Here is a 15,934-nt window from a genome sequence, read left to right on the forward strand (position 1 = left end):
TATGAATACTGGTAGATGTTGACATTGTGAACGAAGACAAGTTGCTTTGTTCAAGTAGCTTATAGTGTAGTTGGTCTAAGATGTGTTATCAGATAGGATAAGGTCAGTCAGCAGAGTGTATTTTTTTCTTTGTCCTTCACTCTTGATGTCATGAGGTTGCTTTTTGCCCATTTGGTTATGTTCTCTTTTAAATGGCTAACTAGAATTTGGCACAGACACTAAACAGGAAACAGGTTCCTGTTAGAGGTTTAGGATAATGGAAAGTGGCTGCAGCATTTATTCTGAATTGCTGCATTTTAATGTCTCCCACATGTAGGTCTATGGGATAGCGTCATGGTTCAGGCACAGAGTTAAATATCTAAACTTGTTTTGTCCTGGGACATGGCTATTATTTTAAGGCAAGGTGTGTCAAGCTGGTCTAGCTTTCATGCAAGTCTAAAAGGTGTCTGCATACAAGGTACTAATGTGCCTTGATAAGCTAAAGTCCTCTTTATTTTGGTGGCAAGAGTCTCTCATCTCAAAACTTCCATAAATTCAGCACTGACTTACTATCAAGGTGTATAATTTAAAAAAAATCCCTCAATGGTGACTGAAACTATTTGTAAACAAATGTATGAGGGATGTGTCCAAAACTAGTTCTCAGAGTTCATAATAGCAGAATTTAGGTATGTGAGTATCTTTATTAATACCCTATTTGTAAGCATGTTTTCTAATAAAAATTACTTGTTCAAAACAAAACTATGCACTAGATGCTTAAAATACTGCAAGTACAAGTCTGTCTTCTAAATATGAATGCACTAAGCTGTCCTCTGTGAAACTACATAGGAAAAAAAAATATTTAAGGATGTTTGCTAGGTGGCACTGCAAGTTTATAAACCGAATCATTCTCTAGGTTGTAAGATGCAATTCAACCTTAGCAAGAGCTGAGGTTCACCTGTAAAAATGCATTGTTGTACAGTTATTTAAAAAAAAGACTGGGGAAATAGAAGAAAATGGAGCAGGGCAGTTGGATAGTACATACAATATTCCAAGAAAAAGTTATAATGGCAATTATCTTTCCTAGGGTCAGTTGTTAAAGCAGTGTTTGTTTCAGAGTCTGAACCTGAGGGTTTTTTCATGTGCTATTTTGAAATGCTTTTGCAGCCAAAATGGATAATTGTACAGAAAAGGGTTATTAGAAACACTACCACAAAATTAAATACAGATCTTAAATCTATAAAGAGTCATTGCAGAGTCACTGCTAGTACATTCTTAATATTACTGAAAAGCATTGCAGATTTTCTTGCCTGATTAGGGCAAGTTTTTTTTGGAAATTCAAAGATACTTCCTTTTTGTCCTTCTTGTTTTGTAAAACTGAACTGAAGGCATAACATCGTAAAAACAAAATAAAATAAAAATCAGTCCTCTAAGGCAGTGAATCCCAAAAAACCCAAATTGGACTTCTTTGGAAAACAAGAACTGAGCTTGCAGACCTGATGTACCAAAAGAAGCCCATAGAAGTATCTGTGCCTAGAGCTCAGACACGTTCCTGTGGCATGAAACTAGGTTGTAAAATGAGAAGGTGGTGTATTTGTTACTTCCTGCAGTAAACTATCGCAGTATTACATACGAAATGGCTTAAATCGTGGTTAGTTAGGTGAGTTGTTCTTGAAACTGAGTCATTCTATCACTGGAGATTAAAGACTTGCTTATCACCATATATTTTAGGAAAGGGTGAGTCATTACAGCGTTAGCATGAATTTTATTGGTGTCACTTGATTTATGCATGTCTCTGACTTACTAGCTCAGTGTTTGAAGCAGAATTAAAAAACCCACGAGAGGGGAGCCGTGGGTACTACACTGTTTTGATAAAATCACCAGCTGGGTTCAGGCAGCCTGCATGCAAGCTGGGGCAGAATTTCTCAGCTGGTGGTCTGTAAAACTGTAGTGGCCTCCAAGGCATCAGAACATGATCTTTTATAGTGACCAGGGAAAAAAATGCATGTGTTCCAGTGCATTTGAATAAAATGCAGGAAGATAGTTTAATGCTTTAAAAAAATAAACCAAAAAAAAATATGCAAACAAAGCCTGTTGTTGAGATCCCTTCACCCTAATGCAACTAGTTTCTCCAAAAGATACTGAGCTTCGCCTTTTGCATGGATATAATTGTTAGTGACATGGTAGTAACAAGAATACAAATGTTGAACTCTTTAGGAGGAAAGGTTTTTGTTTATGCAGACCATAAAGAGGTTTTTCTAATGCTGACGTGCCAGATATTAAAAAAAAATACTTGCAAATTAAAGACACTAATATTTTTGATGTCAGGTATTACTTTTAGTATAACTTTTAGAAAGTTCTTTTAAAATCTAGGAACGTAAGCAATAGCTGTATGTAATTTACACCTTTGTGATAGTTGATTGCTACTACATTTACTCTGATTCACTGCTCCAGTACATGCTGACCACTTTCATTGTGTCACAAGTTTAGTCCTGATGACATTCGTACAGAATCTGTGTTGCAAAACTGCTGAAATTGTTGGTTACTGGTTTATTCTTTTTACAAGATTTTAATCTGAAGCTCCTCTGTTGGGACCTGCAGATATCAGTGGGAAAATTGTGATACACTTGGAAGAGCTGTAGATTGAAATGTAACATGGATTTGCTTTTTTTTCTCAAGTAAGAGCACATTCAGCCCCTGCATTCCTTCCTAGATGATACTGAGGGTTTTGCCTTTTATTCCCATGTAATCACCTAGTACTAATAAAAAGTGGCAGCTGTTTCTTGTGGGGGAAAGCAAATGAATTGACCTACAGGAGGTCACATTTATCTGAGAAGTGCTCTTATCTGGGTGAGAGGCAACTGAAGAGGAATAATGTAATGTCATCTTTTCATTTACAAACCGTTTTTGTGAGTTTCAGAAAGAACAATTACTTTGTAAAATGTAATGCCTTACAGCTTGTGGTTGTCTTGTAAATGCAAAGATCTGAAATTGCATCCCTGGTAAATACGCTAAAACACAAGGCTTTAAAAGGAAACTTCTCCACTTCGCTTGTTTGTTTTTGCTGTAGGTAATTAATTGGTTTATTCAAAGTGCTGATAATGAAAAACCACTTTGGATTGCTGGTCCAGTCTGCAGTTTACTGAAATCTGGTGAAGAACAAGAGAGTTAACTGGAACAACATATTCTACAGTTAAGATGCATGCCTGCAAACAGGCTGGGTTTTAACAGATAGTTACTTGTTTAGTAGTGTGAAAATTTCCTGCCTATCAACAAGTGATTTCTCAGTGAATATGCTGAATGTTACCTGTTTTGCAGGCATCAGAAGCATGGATGCATTTTAGTGAATGCAAATGAAAGTGTCATTTCACACTCCAGGCTGTGGTGGTGACAAGCCCTCGCGGTGTAACTTTATTACTGGGACAAGAGTGTATCTGACATGTCCAGGTTTGCAGCGGTTGCTCAGGTAAGTTGGTCGTTATGTGAGGGGAAGTCTCACCAGTGCTGTGGAGTGGTACATTGAGATAAAGAGCAAGATCATCTTTTCTTACGCTTGTCTGAGTTCCTGGCATACAGAACCCTTCCCTGCTGGAATGAAGGTCGGTCACTGAGCAGGTTACTTCTAGGCTTGGACCCATGCTGAATGAGACAGGTGGAACTGGGTCAACCTGTAATGATACAAGAAGCTTGATAAATACAAACTGTGCTGCTTTGTTTGATTACAGGACTTCAAGCAGAAATAATAGCATAGTTTTGTAATGGCAGTATTGAATAAAAGCAGTTACGTCACTAAAGAGGGTAGCTGGGAGAAGAAGAAAAAGACAATCAAAACTAGCAATAACTGTGGCTGGAGGCTAACGAGTTCCTCAGAGGTAGTACCAGTCCTTAGAAGTTCTGGTGGGCACTTTTTCTCCTACAGGAAAAACTAGGAGAAATGTAAAATATTAATGTGTATTAGGGTAGCAAAATTTGGAGCACAGTTAGCAAACACTAATGTGAACCGCAGGAAAGCACACACGGACACACACTGGTTTGTGGTATTAACCTTTTGTGGTTTATGTTACTGTTGGTTAAATATACTGGCCCCACTGCTTACCTTACACTGCAGCTTCAAAATCTTTGTGAGGAAAAGAAATAGGGTGCCAGCAGAGAAGCAGTACATGATCAGAGCCCATGGTTGGGAAGGAGATCTAAAGATTTCCCAGAGCTTTCTGCTTGTGTAACTCAGAGTTGTCCAAAGGAGTAATGACTTGATGGATAAGGCAAGAAAATGAGAAGAAATCTGGAGTTTCTGCTAAGTTTTGGCTGTACTCCTCCTGAGCAAGTCACTATTTTCCCAGTCTCTACTGTATGTGTGTTGTGTTTAAATCTTACTCTAGTGACCAGATCCCAAAGAAGCGATTTAATAAGCATGTTGTTCTGGAAGAGCTTGAAGAACTAAAATTCTTGGATTATATGACTTGGACAAGGCAGTGGGATATTGCATCTGCTTTGCTGGAAGCAACAAGAAATGCTTGGTCACTTGGAGGGCAAATACATTATAATCTTTATTACGCAGTCAGAAGCTTGAGCTGTACAGCTGCACACTCTTCATCTCCATACAGCAGTGGAAAAGCAACTGGTATGTTCTGATCTCGACAGCAGGAAAGGAAAATGGCTTCTGTTTGCCTATTCTTTAGCCTTTTATCATTGAGTGGGTTAATTTGATCTTTTTTTCACAATATACATCATATGATTGATTCAGCTGATTGACAATGTCAACTGAAACGTATTTGTGTGATGGTGCTGCTCTGACCTCTTGTTCTTTTTATTGTGAAGTCCTTGCGGTGCTAGTATTTCATGCTCATGCTAAGAACAGAAAATAACTTCCATCCTGTCATATGAATCTTATTAGAAAAACACACTGATATAAATTCAGTCTAGTCTTACTGTGGTACAAGTCTTCCATCCAGAAAAGAAGCTATTCCTACTTTGCATCAGGGCTACTTAAAATTACAGGATCTATTGAAAGGTAGAATCAGGAGAACCAAGGTCTGGAAAGGACCGCTCCAGCAGAAGAATCCAGGCTGTAACACAACGTGCATGGCGTTGGATGGGACCCTGGTGCGTGTGCTGAGTGCAGGCTTTGCTGACCTGACCCTTCACCGTTAGTCACCAAAGGAAGAAAGTGGTAGCTCTGTGTTCTTGAGGCTTCCCCATGCCCATGGCATGAGGCCCTTCTGTGTAAATCGAGCTGTAGTTTTGTTCACAAGGTGTTCGTGCTGTTGCTAGGAGACCAAATCTCTGCTTGCAAGGAAAGGTTATTTCCAAATTTAAAATGGCTCCTCATATATTTGACTGAGAAATGAAGTCCCTTATACAAATGGCCATTCACCTGCTCATGAATGGTAGAAGGAGGTTCTTCCGTTGTGAAACAGATTTCTGGCTTCAAGTGTAAGGGTTTGAAACTCTGAAAAAAAATAATCAGAGTGTTTAAACATGACTTTATATTTATATGTACATGTATGTGTGTGCACACCCAGAGCACAGCTGTATTCCACATGCTGTGTGATCGAACCATAACTGTTAGTAGAATTTATAGAGATTATTTTCCAGGACATGCATATTGTCCATTTCAAATCTCTTTTTGAAACTCTGCTCTCCGTGTCTATTTTATTACTGCAGTAGTGGGAGGTAACGGGTGTCACTGGTCAGAATTCGTTAGAGCACTCTACAGGTGCCTTTTCATCTTCTAGTTATTAAAAATGAATTTGTGTTGTTATGTCTTTTCTTGCCTTTCAGATGAGAGCACCAACATGTTCTTCAACACTCAGAACTCTAGTGCTCCTCTTTCAATCACTCTTTCTTGCTCTACTGGTCCAAGGAATATCTGGATATTGACACTTTTAAAAAAGTAATTTAATTCCTTTCCTGTGCTTTCTACCCAAAGTTCTGCTGTGGCCTTCTCATCTGCTGCCCTGATTAGTGCTAACCTTCTCAATTAAAGCATCTTTAGTGCTGTATTACAGTCCATTCAAAACACTGTTTCTGAGATGAAGTTTCTTGTAATTATTTCTTGGATCTAGTTTTTCAGTTTTCATAGTGACAAGCTTAAATTTAATGTTCTCATCTTGTTAGCCTTTTTTTCAACGCTGATAATTTTGGAGGTTCTTATGTTTCCTTCTTTATTTCCTTTCCCTTTGTACTGTGATTAAAACCAGTGGCAGCATTAATGTACAATTCTAAGAAAAATTAAAAAAGAGCCATTGTTCTACTAGCATAATGTGACAGTTGGTGAGAATAACAAAGGTTAACTTTTTGCACAGCTACTCAAAACATAAACATCGATGGAGACTGATTCATAACACCCCGGTGCTGTTGAATGTTCTATATTCCAGCAGTAGCTTTATTTGAACAAAAGTGAGAAGTTTTGAGACTTGTCCTGGGACAACAGGAGACTGCCAGGACTCTGAAACAATCCCCTTTTGGTCTTTCTATTGTTAGTTTCAGGTAATACTAATAATCAGCTGTTCCAAAGGACTGGAACTCATTGGAGTTCTGTGTATAGATGAAGGTACAAACCCATTCCTTCTTCCGATACCCAACTGGATAACTTGCATTGGTACTTCCTGGAGGAACTGATGCTTTCTTTCTGGAGACAGTGTTCTAGAGATGACTACTTGTGTGATGCTACTACCATTTTCAATTTTCTTTGGTCTACCAAGGAGTCAATGACAGGAAGAGGCTGGCAGCCTTCCTCTTACACCTGTGCTGACATTGCAAAGGCTCTTGTTCAGGTATTGCTCGCAACATCAACACAATTCCATGCTGCTGGGCACCGGGCTCTCCCTTTCAGCTCTCCATATGATTCACCATTGTTGTAATGCCTGCAGGGGTCCAGCCGGGAAGATGACATAACCATACTGTAAGTAATTGCAGTATGGGAAAATTGTTCTTATTTATTGTGGTTGCACCCTACCCATTCTTCATGTCTACCTGTTTATGTTCCTTACCTGGTTTTTCTCTCTCCAGTGAGCTTTGAGGGTACAAATGCAGAAAGGGTGACAAAGCTACTTAAGTCTTAAGTAATTCTGCTGATACAAGTTCAGAGCCAAAATCGCATGCAGAAATTATATGCAGAAGGGTAGGTTGGTCTATTCCCAACTAATGGACACTATGCTAACTGTGTGTGTGTGCATCCCTACTACTAAACGAACCGTTACAGACGTTTAATGCAGTAGTGTTTTATCTGAGATGTAAGAAGCTACAGCACAGTCCCATCCTTAAATCTATTTCCAAAAGTGCAATAGAAAACTTATTTATTTTCCCTAAACCTCAGACAACAGGGAAGCGAATATTTGCTGTTTGGCTGTTGTTTAATTTAGAACCTGAACCTCACAAGGTCATTAGGCTTTGGGTGGCAGACTGGGGATTAGCACTTTGGTGCTGTCTTGTTTGTTTACAGGAATGAATGCGAAAGTCTTGTTTTTCCTAAAGGCAAGGTTTGTTTAACTGTAGAACATCTCCAGCTGCCTGCTGTCCCATGAGCAGCATTCCTCACTCTCCTCCCTGGGTGAAGCTTCCAGCTCCTCTGCTTCTGTCCTCTCCTTCATCCATGGGTCACTCTAAATTAGTGCTGCCACCGTCCCGGACTCCTGTTGGAAATGGCTCCTTTCTGGCCCTTCCTTCTGCAGACGTTGTTCTGTTATTCCCCAGGGAGCCTTTTCAAGGAGAAAAGAAACCCCAGCAAAGCAGTGGCTCCGATCACTCACGAGGAGTGTCAGTGCCTCTGTGAGGAACGTGTGAGTGTGGGGTCATGGCTGGCTCTGGGAGAGCAGGACACTGAAGGGTTTAGGTGACCCTGTATCGTACGGCAGCAGAACCTCCAGCTACAAATTTCCACCCTAGTGATGGTATTTGGGACTGGGGATTCACAAGGCTTAACTTTACTTACTGTGCAGCCTGCTGCTCTGAACAGCCGCTGCTGTTATTTACAGCTGCTTTACCAGCACAGAAAGTCTTGATTCTTCTGTTGGGCTTGACGTTATATTAAAATCTGTGCCTGCCTGCAGATCGGCGCTTAGTGACAGTTCTTTCCTCTTTTGAACCTAACACAGTGATGGCTTCATTTTTTTCACAAAAGGTTGTGGAAGTTGTTGTAAGTTTGAGAAGTACGGATTGATCTCTGAGGGTGAAAAGCAGCAATTTCATAGCTCCTGTTAGAAAAAATGCTCTGTATGGGGTTACCTTCTAGGGAAAGAAATAGATTTCTTCTTTGCAGGGTGATTAATTCCAGCTTACTACAGGGTCTGGGATGGCTGGGAAAACTCTGCTGATCCCTGCAGGAGCCCGGTCAACTGACTGATGGTAGGTGCCTCGCTGAGCGAGGGTTCACCGGTAACTTTTTAGCCGTGCTGACACAGGCTTTCCCTGGCACCGCACCGCCCTTTGCCTTGGACTGGTATGTGTGTTTGTGTGACTGCAGGGTGGACTGGGTCAGGGAATCTTCTATTCTTACTCATTTTTAAGTAAGACAAATATCCTGGTCCCAAAGCAGTGGGAGTTCTGGGGCGGGCAGAGTGGGAGAGAGGGGTTTGGGTAAGGCACATCTAACTCCTTGAACAGGGAGCAATTGCACAGATACAGCTAACTGAATGATTCTTTTTTCCTTTGAGGCATATCTTTTAATTTCTTTTATAAATAAAATCATAACTGGTTACTTACCAGACTGCTCTTGTACAAGTGATGGAGCTGTTTATGTTTTCCCCATGTGACTTTGAAGCTTGTTAGTTTTAGTCAGATAAAGTTGCACTAGCCTTTTGAAAAGTGCCGCTTACCAATATTCCAGCCAAAAAAATGGTGCATAAATATTTTTATCAGTAGTGTCAATACGTGCTTCACACTTCCCAGAAACTGCAGCGATGCTATCCTCATCCTAGTTTCCCTGTAGATCTAACCGCATGCTCTGGCAAACGAAACGCTGTATATGTAGAACATACCAAGAAGTGCAGTGGATTGAGTATTTTCCTTTGTATTTTAAAAATATTTTCTTATAATATTTTATCCATCCTTTGAAAGGCAACTGGTGCGGCCGGATGCTTTAGGGCAGGGTCCCGGGCCTCGGAGGAGAGCTGCCGGGAGTCGCCCGTAGATGGCAATGTAAGATCCTTGAATCCGGCACCTTCTCGGCTCTGCCTGGATGAAAACCCCTTATCTCACCGCAACACCGGCTTGGGTTATAGTGGTCCTCAGAAACTCTCAGGAACAGCACTGACCGACACGTCCTCTGTGGCTCGTCACGCATTTTGAGTACTGTAGCTTTCACCCTTAGAAATACAATCCTATTCAAATACAGGCGCGTAATGACAGATTTTGATTTACAGGGAAAACTTTCCCTTTGGCCATCATGGTTCTGTGCAAGTGCTTGAAGCACTTTAGCTGTGGGCCAGGGTCCCAGCTGTCAGTGGCAGAGCAAGGAGGCAGTAGGAAAGAACACACACCAGCTTTACACAGGTCCTACCGAGAGGACCTTAATCTTAATGTGATTCCAGGGCTTATAGGTGCTGGGGTGAGGGCGCCAACCTTACCTCATGCTGTTGTTGCTGATGCTTTTTTCCTGTTGCCATCAAATTACGTTCGTGTCCATCCTGTGATGCCTGTGTTGAATTTGGGCTCTGCTTTCACCTAACGAAAAAGATAACTTCACCCCCACGCTGTGCCTCGTGATGCTTTGCAGCTTTACCTTCCCCACTCAGGTTGTCCCCAGAAACATTCCTCTCCAAAATTAGAGACACCTGCAGTTCCACAGTGTTGGATCTGGATTGCTTGAGGATAGCATTTCTGGATTTTTTAAAGTGCACTTTTATGAGTGCAACTGAGCCATCTTTTCCTTGGCTGACCTGGGAACTACTTCCACTGTAAAAGTTAGGGATGATATCACTCAGCTTCTTTGTGACATGAGGTGCGTCACTAATGAAAATGAGAGCACTACAATTTATCATTGAGCAATTCTGTGTCAAAACTTTATTTCTATGTGTCATTAACTATAGAAACTTACGCTAGCCCACACCGCTTTGTTCCTGTGGTAGGCACCATTGAAATTATGTTGTTACCTTTAACAGAAAGCTAATCTTTATTATACTTGCTGACCACTTTATTTGCATGACAGAGAGCTGTAAAATTAGCTGGTGATTTTTGGAAACAAACAGCCTTGTTTTTTTTTAAATTCTAATCTCTAGATGATAGCTGGGAAGTACTTGCATTCCAGGTCAGTCACTTGAGCAGGCTAATTATTGTAGTTTATAGCCCTTGTTTCTGGACCCACAATGAGTGTAGGAATAAAATTATGACTATAATTAAGAATGGCTACAAAACTGCAGCCATTAAAAAGGGTACCCAATAGAGGAGGAGCTGAAACCTTAGCCTGACAGCATTGCATGTGTTTATGTGCCCTAGCTGACTTCAGTGTTGCACAAGGCTCTCCAACTCATGTCACAAGGGCTACAGGGATAACAAATTAATATTTGTAAGGCATAACAAATATGCTGTAATTACCTGAACTGGCCTGCTGTTTTTCCAGTTATGGCAGAACTTTATTTCTGTTGAAGTGACATTTGCTTCTGGATTAGTTCCCACAGGCAAATGAAGTAAATGCCCTGTTGGACAGGGCAGAAACATCCCCTGATATTATGATTGTGCAGTTTTTTCAGCTCGCTTTTGTCAGGGCTAATAGCATTCTTAATATCTTTAGTGATGTCTAGGAAATATTTCAGAAGATACAAGATGCTGGAAAATGACAAAGAAAAACAGTGAACAAAAAGGGAGAAAGATCTAGTTTTATTGTTAATAATTGATAAACCAAACTCTGAACATTTTCGGTTTGGCAGCACAGGCAAAATTCTCCTTGACTTTATTTGCAGCGTACGATTTTACATAGTGACTGACAGCTACCAAAGAATCCTGTCCTAAGGACTTACACTCTAATGTTACCAGACAAGACAGGACATGCACAGGGCTGAACTGATTCAGTGCAGTACAAGTTGTGGATCTAAACTGGTCTTCGCTTTCCTGTTTTCCATACGATCATTACTATGTCAGGAACAGAGGTAATTACTAATGCTGAAATGGGGTTGTTAAAATGCCACAGAGGCAGTGGTGAGTGAGTGAGTGGGTAAGTCTGGTGTTAAGCATTTTCTGGTTTAGCAATAGAACTTTTGAAGTGGTTTTTTTTTTTGTTGACAGGGGTGACCTTCAGCTGCTGTCATGAACTGTAGTTTCGTGCCTTTCAGTTCTGCCTGGTTGCTGTATGTTGCACTCCTTGTGCCTATGGGTTTGGTTCCACCATCTCAGAAGGCATTGCATTAGGCTTTCCCCCCACCCCATATTTTTGGTAGACATATAATTTTTTTGATAAATAGGTACTAAATTCACTGTCAAATCTTGCATAAAGTAGTCAACAGAAAGGTATTTTCGCAGAAAAAAAATGAGCCATATACTGTATGCATATTGTAGCAACTTCTGATAGAAATGAAAATGGTGAATAATTAACCTGAAAATGGTGAAACTCTGACACCTGGGCCAGAGCCAACTGCTCAGTTTAGGGGCTAATGTCACCGACTGAGGTGTGAGCAGAGATTGATGTCGCAGTCTTCAAAATCACATTTGTCACCTTTTTATTTAACTTCTGATTAAACACAGCTGGTTACATCTATGTAGGTTTAGGGTTCTCCAGTCCAGTTTTCACCCTGTTGCAAACCCAAGAGAGGGATGTGAAATTTTGTAGCTTTGTTATAAGAAGTATAGGTTCCTTTCCTCTTGTTTTAACTTACTAGTCTTTTTTTTTTTTTATCTAAGCCAAAAAAAACCAAACAAACCAACGAACAGTAAGTGTATGGAACAGAACTATTCTACAGTCAGGCATGAGCTACCAAGAACTGTTAGCTTTGCCACTGTTTTGCTGTTTTCAAACCGACCCTGACCAAGAACAAGCTGACTGCTCTGGATCTGGGTTCTTTGTGCTGCTTCATGTTCCTTGGTCTCCACGTACAGTGAATGAGACGTGGAAAGGACAAAAAATGTGCAGTTAGTGCTGGTAGATATTGGTTCTGTGCAATTGAAGGGCAAGACTCCTGTTCATCTGTCCTGACATTGGCCTTTTAATGTGACCCCTGAATTAGGGATCTAGTTCATTCTAGGCTCCCTCTATCACAAAATACAAAATAGAGACGACTACGTATCTCCCAGTGGCGTTTCAGATATTTTGACAAGGCTGCCACTTCAGGCACTTTGGTGAGTGCCTAAAATGAATGTTTACTCCGAGTCTTAGCCTGTACCCTAAAGGACTGTTTGAACTGAAAGCTTTTGTTCACAGAGATTCTTATGAACCTTTGGTTTTAGCTGCAGAGGAGAGCTATAGCAGTAGGAATGAGAGCCTCTACAGCAAAAACTTTTACTTTTGCATCAGCCTGAGTACCCAGTTAAATTCTACCCACACAAGTCATGAATATATAGAGCATGCCAGCTTCCCTTCCCAGACGTGTATCTGATGTGTAAATCCATGATTCTGTTCTGCATGATTTTTTTTATTGTTTAATTGGACACTGCTAAAGCCTCTGACTATTCAATGACACTACTAAAGCCTCTGACTATGGAAATCTGGAGTACTGAATTACACTGAAAAAAATATAAAGGGACAAATGAAGACAAATCCCCTATGTTCCCTGAAGAGAAATCTCCCTAAGACTAAGAAGTTGACTTGTAATGAATGTTAGTGTAATACAAATTATTCCAACTCACCTTGCAAATTATGTTCTTTGGTGTACAGTTAGAGAAGCCTTGTGGCTCTGTCTTCATTTATCAGTGTTGCGCTCACCAAGTGACTTTTGTTGCTTTTATTGGTGGTTTTGAGGAAGGAGGATGGAGGAGGGAAAGATTTTGGAGAAGGGAATTTAATATACCACCTTACCTGGAAATCTGGCTTTATCAGGGATTTTTCTCTTTCTCAATCTCCATGGATCCTTCCTCTTCTCTTCTGAATCTGTTCGATTCTTTGGTTAGTTCATTAAAATATTTTCAAGTTATGTCCCAATTAACTGTGATACTGTGATTCTTGGGACAACATGCAAGAAAGAGGTTTCCCTGTGCAAGCTGCTGAATTGGTACCTAGATTTTACTATACTGAGATAATTTTCTTTCCTAGGAAATGCTTTCTATCCCAGCAGCCTGCTTTAGCTAGCAATGCTCATAGCCCAGATTCTCCCCTAGCTGCTGCTCACTTCTCATATTGACCCCAGGTTGTCAAGCATGCCTGTAGCACATGTGACAGTCTTTCTATACCATAAGAAGCACGTGAAAATGAAAGGAGAACCTGACACTTTATTAATCAAAATTAATACAGCTACTGCTGTCTGAGTTAATACTGTACATATTACTGCAGTATACAGACGACAATACAAATAGCAATGCAGGCCTATCTCTATTGGAGACATGCACCACTTCATCAGTGGCAGTTCAAATAATTCTTTTGACTTCATAAAAGCACAAAGTGGTTTTATTGGAACTTTCTTGTTGACTGCACATGCTGTTAAAATGCAAAAAAGGCGTGACAGCTGACTGTAGCTATCAGCTGTGTCACTGGAAACAGTCAGCTTTTGAATCAATCTGTAATTTTCATTAATTTGACTAAAAATTCAGATAAAATACTGTAAAAAGGCATAATCATCTTAGACCCTCTGCCTTCGCAGTAAAAGCTGCAACACAGCGTGTAGGTTTCATACTAATGTTGTGCTCTTAAGACTTATAGCTGGATTTATTTAGCATAAGGACTACAGTATGTATTACCGCTTGTAAAACACAAGCAATTTTGTTCCAGTGATTCATAGTAAAACATGTTGATATGCTTACAAGTAACGTGTTGCCAAGTACAGGATTACATAGGGGTACATCCTGGACAGCTTATTGGTTCCTGGCTTAGCCAGAACCTGCAAGAGGCGAGATGCTTTCACAGCTTTGCTCAACCAGCACCCAACTTCAGGGTGATTTATTTTATTTTATTTTTCCCCTGGACAAGGACTTCAGAACCAAGCTATAATTTTGGGGTAAAAAATAAAGTGATACGTGAAATAAATGAGCATTAGCTTAATGTGAAGACATAGAGAAAACGGACGGATCCTCAGCTTTTATTAGCTAGCATAACATGGAAATAAGCTTAAGTTTTGTTTGGTAAGTCTTGATTTCTCCTTATATTCACTTACAGATTCTTATTTATGGCTCAGCCTGTCAAACACATTCTTAGATAAGGAACTGTTGCTCACAGGACTAATCTAATTACCAGTTCTTTTTATAACAAATGCTGACATAAAGGTAGAATGATGTATAGCGCTTGTGTTGAAGCCAATGCTACAGATGATCAAACAGTTTTGAAATTAAGAGTATTTTAGATGGAAAATGTGTCTCTTTTTTGTCACGATGTTCCTGTTTTTTGTCCAACTCTAATTAAAGCTGAAGAACAAGAGTGAAAAGCTGGTTACATTCGTAGTTCTGCCACATAATTAATTGCCAAGAGTTTAGACTGGGTATTTTAGTGCTCTGCAGTAATGCTCCATAGGCATATTTATCTACAACAGGCTGAAGAATGCTAGAGCCCTAATTATTTGTAAAGTGCATTTTTAAAAGTTTTGGAATTATTCTTCAAGAACAAGCATATCAGAACACCTTCAGATTGTATTTTAAAGACATTCGAAAAGAAAATGAGTGTAGTGTGGGCTTGGCCAACCAGTCTAGAGGAACTAATTCTACCTTTTTTCAAAGGACAATGTTTGTGTCCTTGGCTTTAATTTAAATGAAAAAGCTATCACACATTCTGGCATTTCTAGCAGTCTGCTCCAGAAATGCCAATAAGCAATAGCATTTCTGAAAATTAATATAGCGAAGCATAGGTGAATGCAGTGGGAACTTATAAATTCCCCTGGCTCTTAACTGTTAATAAATAAATTTAATACAGAAAAGAGGGGAAAAAAAGATGAAACTCTTAAGATTAGCTTTTCTTTACCTATAAGGACACATCAAATCAATCAAACAGATTTAATAATTTCTTTTTTTAAGTTCTGGAGTTTTTCTTCTGAGCTGTTATGCAAGCCAGCCTCACTCCCTCTAAAATAAATGGCAGGTCTGTCGTTAATCTCCCTAGAAACCTGTGCCAAACCTGGCCGTCTTGCTGACCCATGTGCTTCCCCCCGATTTCAGCAGGAGAACCTAGACCAAGACACACGTGCGAATGAAGAATACATGGTTGTGTTTTGGGACCTTAATTGCTTTTTCTCCATTACTATGATGCGTATAATGATGGCAAAGGTATAGTTAATTAAGTCTTAAGTCCCTCACGACTGAGGACAGTAACGTATAAAGCTGCCAGTATCCCCCCCACTCCGTGACTCAAATGATATTTTCTTTTTTTTCCTCATTGGCAACTTCCCACGACCATATATTTTCTGCTCCCTTTAAAGAACCAAATGCTGAATGTGAATGGGTAGCCGCAGTGTCGATTTGCCAAGTAATGGTAGGGTGTCCCCTGGAAACAGGCCTCTTTTAATTCTGTTTCATAGCTGAGGTAAAGTAAAAACATGGAAACAGATGGTAGGGAACGACTGGCATCTCATCATGCATATTTCATTTGATTTGCAGCTAGTCACCTCTTGATAATAATATTAAATGCTACAAAACTCGAAGACTTTGTTCCTGGGAATACTGCATTCAATGACATAGGATCAACACAGTAACTTCAATTAAATTTTGAAGCTGGTGAGCTGTATTTACATCTCTACAAGGTTATGATACAAACAGCTCGATTCTTTTCTGCTCTGTTTAGGGCTGACCTGCAAAGAAATATACAGTCGCTGTTGTGAATGACAAATCCTAATGGTTTTTTTAAGAGCACAATGGGACAAACATCTGTGGTTATTCCCACTATGCTTGAAGGCAT

The sequence above is a fragment of the Falco punctatus genome (genome assembly GCF_963210335.1).
Source record: "Falco punctatus genome assembly, chromosome: 10".
NCBI lineage: Eukaryota > Metazoa > Chordata > Aves > Falconiformes > Falconidae > Falco > Falco punctatus.